The sequence below is a fragment of the Camellia sinensis genome, chromosome 7, assembly GCF_055761805.1.
Source record: "Camellia sinensis isolate YWXY chromosome 7, ASM5576180v1, whole genome shotgun sequence".
NCBI classification, from domain to species: Eukaryota; Viridiplantae; Streptophyta; class Magnoliopsida; order Ericales; family Theaceae; genus Camellia; species Camellia sinensis.
The window spans coordinates 58332082-58338087 of record NC_138967.1 but is presented as its reverse complement, the minus strand read 5'-3'; the positions used below and the strand labels follow the sequence as shown (position 1 = coordinate 58338087).

The following is a 6006-nucleotide window of genomic DNA, read 5'->3' as shown; positions in this document are numbered from 1 at the left end:
ATAATAACAAGAACTTGTTATGTGTTAAATTTTTTTGCTAGATGAAATATGTAGTTTCGAATTATTTGTGGATGTAAACTTATAATAGATGCTGATTTTAATTAAACAGGTTCAGAAATGGTTGATATATGTATTTTGTTGATTGTTGACTTCTCAATTTATTTGTCGGTTTGAATGATTTCTTCTTTTTACAGATTATATTGAATAAAATGGATGAATTATTATAAATTACAGGTTTATTTTGTTGGATATTGGCGACCAAAATCTGGTTTTGTTTTTATAGTTTTGGCGACCAATTGATTAGTCGCGAAATGTCACAATTGGCGACCAAACAAATTTTGGTCGCAGAATGTCACAATTGGCGACCAATTGATTAGTCGCGAAATGTCACAATTGGCGACCAAACAAATTTTGGTTGCAAAATGTCACAATTGGCGACCAAAATTTTTGGTCACGAAATGTCACAATTGGCGACCAAACAAATTTTGGTTGCAGAATGTCACAATTGGCGATCAAATTTTTTGGTCGCAAAATGTCACAATTGGCGACCAAACAAATTTTGGTCGCGGAATGTCACGATTGGCGACCAAAATTTTTTGGTCGCGGAATGTCACGATTGGCGACCAAAATTTTTGGTCGCGGAATGTCACAATTGGCGACCAAACTTTTTAGTCGGGAAAATATCACTTTTCGCGACCAAAGTGTTTTGGCGACAAAATAAATTAGTCGCGGTAATTAAATATTTAGCGACAAAAAATTTAGTCGCGAAATCCAACTTTTGCCGACCAACCACAATTTTGGTCGCGAATTACTTTTGCCGACCCTCAATTGGCGACCAAAGTAGCGACCAAAAAAATTGGTCGCGGATAACTTTTGCCGACCAAAAATTGACTTTTAGCGACCAATTTTTTTGTTGCCAAAATTGTTAATTCTTGTAGTGACTTAACAAAGACAGAACGGTTGACATCATGATGTGAGTTACATGACAATGTCATTGATATTTAATTTTGTCATCAAGTTGAGTCATTTGTAAGTCAAACCGATGTTTATCATAATGCTTAGCAGGTATTAACGTATAAATCAATCTGTGGTCTTATCTAATTATTCATTCTGGGTAGATATCTATGCCATAAAACATGTGTTGAATCAAATAAAACTGTAGCAGTTCATGATAGGTCATTTAGAACATCATGTTCCCGTTCAAAATATCAAGTTCCCATTAAGTGAGATTTACATTCATAATTCCTTCCCGCCAACTAACTGCCTAGCATTGATATTCGTATGTAATTCTTGTGCGGTGTTCATAGACAATTTACATGTTATAATACATTAATGATAACCATTAACAGTAACCGGAATACCGAGTAGGTTCAGAGTCATACCGATGTACGCCAACATCTTTTAACGTTCACATAACTTCACACCGCTTTCCAATCACATAATGTTAACGTAACGTAACTACTTGTAAAGAGCAAAGCGTTCATAATAAGAATTATTCACTGTAAAGAAATGTGCGATTATAGTACTACCACTCACAGTGCTACAACGGAGTGCTTGTCCCTCCTGGAGTGTGCCCTGTACATATACATAACTTAGTCATGAGTTCTTTTTCTTTTTTAATTCATTTCCTGCTTCATTTTACTTCGAACGAATTTACAGGCATCTTAAGGACATCAAATACATATTTCAAAAATACCAGAGGAATAAGCATGCGAAACGAAGTGAATAAATTTTCGCAGATTGGGCCGTACGTGTGGCAGTGAGCCTCGCACGTGCGGCGATTTGGACAAAATGCAGTTCGAAATTCAGACAAAATCCCATTTTTTGGTGAGTATTCTTAAGGCTCAAATAGGTCCTTTAATTGATGAAGTATGGTTCAAAAATCATGTGCATAGACATCATAACACATAACAATCTCAACATAACTTGGGTCTTTGATCTTCACTACTACACTATAATTCATTTTCTTTAACATCTAAACACACACATAGATCCATTACACACATAATTGGATGCAATTATGTAGAACTAAGAATGGGATGCAATTTCCTTTACATGGTTCCAATTAACACCATTAATTAAATGATAAAAACACATATTCAAACCCCAACCTATGTGAATACCCAAGAAATTCTTACCCATATTCAAGAGAGGAGTTAATTAAAGTATAATCAACATATCTTGAGCTTTTAAATCCCTCAAACCTTCTCAATCTCTTCCTTGGAAAACTTCTCTTCCTTCTCCCTCATTCTCCTCTCCTAACCCTCTCAGGAGATATTTTAGTTTTTTAGGTTCAAAGTCAAATGACTTAAGCATACATATATATTATGTCAAATGGCTAAAGCATTCATTATATATATAAGAATTGAATAGGACAAAACTGATTTAGTTTAATTATTCCAAATTGAAATTTCACAAAAATGCTTATCATGGCTTAAAAATCATGCTGATCTCAAATATAAAATTAATTTTGAATTATTGTTCTCCTAAGGCTTTCAATTCCTGATCCAAACATTTTAATTACGACAGATATATTTTCTTATTAAACAGATATAAATCTATAATCATAAAGTTTACTTAATTACACCTAATTCTACATGGAGTTTCACAATAAGCATATAAAGGCACAGATTCAGGGTCTGAAAGTATACCAGAATCATAAACAAGAGTCGGGTTATTACATGTGTTTTGCAACAATGACTTCGCTCGAGCAATGGAAAGTTCGCTCGAGCATGAAAACTTAACTCCAAGTATTTTTGCAGTCAGACCAAACTTCTGTGAGGCTTGCATCTTCGCTCGAGCGACGCTTTCATCGCTCGAGCGGTCAAGCCAAAAACACTGCCAAAATTACAACTCAATGGAACAAGTTTGTTCGCAGAATTGACAATAAGTAGGGACCAAATAATAGTATATTTATTCATCATGTTTGTCTTAAAAACAATTATTTATCTATTTAGAAAAACACCCACGTTCATTTTTTAAGATACGAATACAATAAAATGAAGATGTTAAAATTATCGATTTGATTTAATTTTTTATTTATAAATAATATATACTAAGAATCTTAATAAATAACAATTTCAATCAATCCTAAAATAGTCCATAAAGACAAAAAAAGACTAATAAGATAAAATATCACGTCCTACATATCACTCAATCATTTTTTCTCTCATAACTTTCTATTCAACTATAAAAAAAAAAAAAAATTATAATTCACTTCAAATATAATTTGTTTTATCTCATAAAATAGTTCTACAAAAAAAAAGAAAAAAAAAAATTAGCAAAAATAGTTAAGTTTCCCAACGACACCTAAGCTTACTTCTGTTTTTAATCCTGGTTTTCATCTTTTTCTTTATCTTCCCCTCTATTTGCGAAGTTGATGGTGATTATTGTACGTAAATAATTTTGACAAGTCTTTCAATTTCTTTGTTACAATTATTGACCAGCGAACATAACCAAATCATATCAAACAAAACATCCCAATAAAAAATAAAATATCACACTCTCTATCTCAACCAAAAGAAAAGAGAGAGAAAGTGGGTGTTTGGTAATGAATTTTTTTAATTTTTCAAATTAAAATTTATAAAAAATAAAATAAATTAAAATAATTGATAAAATAAAATATTATATTAAATTTATAATTATTTTATTTTTTTTATCTATAAATCTCACATCTAATTATAAAAAATAATTAATTAATTTTTTTAAATATAAATTTTAATTTACTAAAATAATCTATTAAAATAAACAACTTCACAAACGAGCCCAAAATATAGAAGGGACAGTGATACATTCCTTACAAATGAAACTCAAACAAGAACTTTATGCATCAAAATATCACATCAACTGAACCCACCACATCCAAAGTTACATAAACTCTTATTTTAGAGTTCGAAACATTTTTGATATAAAAAATAGATTAATAAATTTACAATATAGAAGAGCAGTTTACTCCAACTCCACTCCAATCTCCTCCACAAAAGCCTTGAGATTCATGTCTGAAGATCCGCCTTCCTTCACTGCTTCTCTTGTTAACTCCTTCCATTTCTTTGCATTTGTCCTTATTTCTTGTCCTATCTCCTCAACCCCCATCACCTCCTCTATACACCTCTTAACCTCTTCACTCTCTACTATCCCTTCTTCATTTGCCCTCACTCTCACCCCTGTTTTCCACACCTCTGCAAGCATCTTCGCATTCGTCGTTTGATCTGACCAATAAGGAAACGCCACCACCGGAACCCCAGAGGCCAAGCTCTCCAACGTAGAATTCCACCCACAATGCGTCACAAAACACCCCAAAGACGGGTGCGAAAGAACCTCCAGTTGAGAACACCATGGCACTATCATCCCTTGTTGCTCGAGTTCTTCCATACAGCTTAGCTTCTCTTCTTCTTCTTCTTTTTCTTCTTCGCGACTCTCTTTTTTCCTCACCATCACCCACAAGAATGGCCGATGACTTTCCAACAAACCTCGTGCAATTTCCTCCTTTTTCTGCTTTGGTAGCACAATCATGGTCCCAAATGATATATAAACCACCGATGATTGGGGCTTCGAGTTCAACCATTCGATACATTCTGTTGATTTTTGAAAGAGGTCGCCGCCAAACGAAGTATCTGATGGGTATTGTCCATCTAAGAAAGCCGATGGAATCAAGGGCCCAATTCCAATCAAATTGCAGTTTTGAATAGCTTTCAAGGCCTCGGGTTCTAATGCATCGCATGTGTTCACAAGTGCTTTAGGGTTGGATTCTTCATCGATTGCATCTACAAGCACTTTGATTGTTTTCATCGTAAAAGCGTATAAGCTTGAAGGAAATAGAAGAGAGGGAAGGTCACGGCTGTAAAGCCGGGGTAATCCCGGTAATTGAAGGGACCAGGAAGGGTCATTGTGATTTTTCACAATGTCTTCTTCATATCCATTGAAGTAATAGTAGTAGATATCCAAAACCGCAGCAGGTTGAATCCAAAGGTGTATGGATGGGACGTGACAATCACGCGCCACCGCGGCTGCCCAAGGGAGGAGGATGGTGTAGACAACGCACGTGACGGGGCGGCCTTCGTCGGAGCTGGTGGTGATGACATCTCTAATTATTTGAGAGCAGTTAGTTTTCATCAGAGGAAAGTATTGTTGGATATCGTCCCCGGGTTTAAAATCATCATCCGAAAAGGAGACAAATTTCAAGCCCTCCGGTGTTCCGGCGGTCATGCGGCGTTGGGCGGAGAGACTGGTGGTGAAGGTGACCTGGACGCCCATCGAAAGGAGACGCTTGGCGAATTGGAGACAAGGGTTGATGTGGCCCTGCGCCGGAAAAGTGAGGAGGAGGATGTGGCGGTGTACCATATTGGCTGCGGCGCATGGAGTGGTTTGGGTTGTGTGTTATGTTTTTCTTTTTCCTACTAACTAGGTGTTGTTTGTATGCTATTGGCTTGAATTGATGGACTTATATAAAAGCCCCGTTTGGACGTGGATTTGGGTTAAAATAATTATATAAGATGAATTTTGTTATTTTAATTAAATAAGATAAAATATCATATTTAATTTATAATTATTTATTAAGTTAAAATATTTATCTCAAACGAGATTTTTTAGACTAAAATAATTAAAAATTCAAAAAATTAAAAAGTTAATGTACATTCCAAACAAATCCAAAGTATAATTATAATAAAAAAAATGTTATATGTCTCAAATTTTTTATTAAATAAATGATTAAATATCTTATATGACGGTTTATAAAATATAAATTTTACATCTATATAAAATATTTGATCAGGTACAATAAAAAATTTGATATTCATAATATTATTCTTATAAAAAAATATATATAAATACTATTTGAGCAATTTGTTGAGAGCCGAACAGCAACTTGGAGATCTTCAAAATTGTAGAAAATAATAACAAAATAGTCTGACTTGGAAATTTTTTGGATAGAGATGTTAGAGAGTTTTCCTTGTAAGGTTGGAAATTTTTTAGAAGTGATTATTAATATTATTATATCTTCAATTTAAT

General features: G+C 34.0%; 1 pseudogene across 1 annotated transcript; it reads right to left on the bottom strand.

Moving 5' to 3' along the window:
• Positions 1-3773: 3773 nt before the first annotated feature.
• On the bottom strand, positions 3774-5475 carry LOC145795119 (crocetin glucosyltransferase, chloroplastic pseudogene; annotated as a pseudogene). The gene has a single exon (XR_014335368.1). The product of XR_014335368.1 is annotated as a crocetin glucosyltransferase, chloroplastic pseudogene (transcript).
• Between the last annotated feature and the right edge of the window lie 531 nt (positions 5476-6006).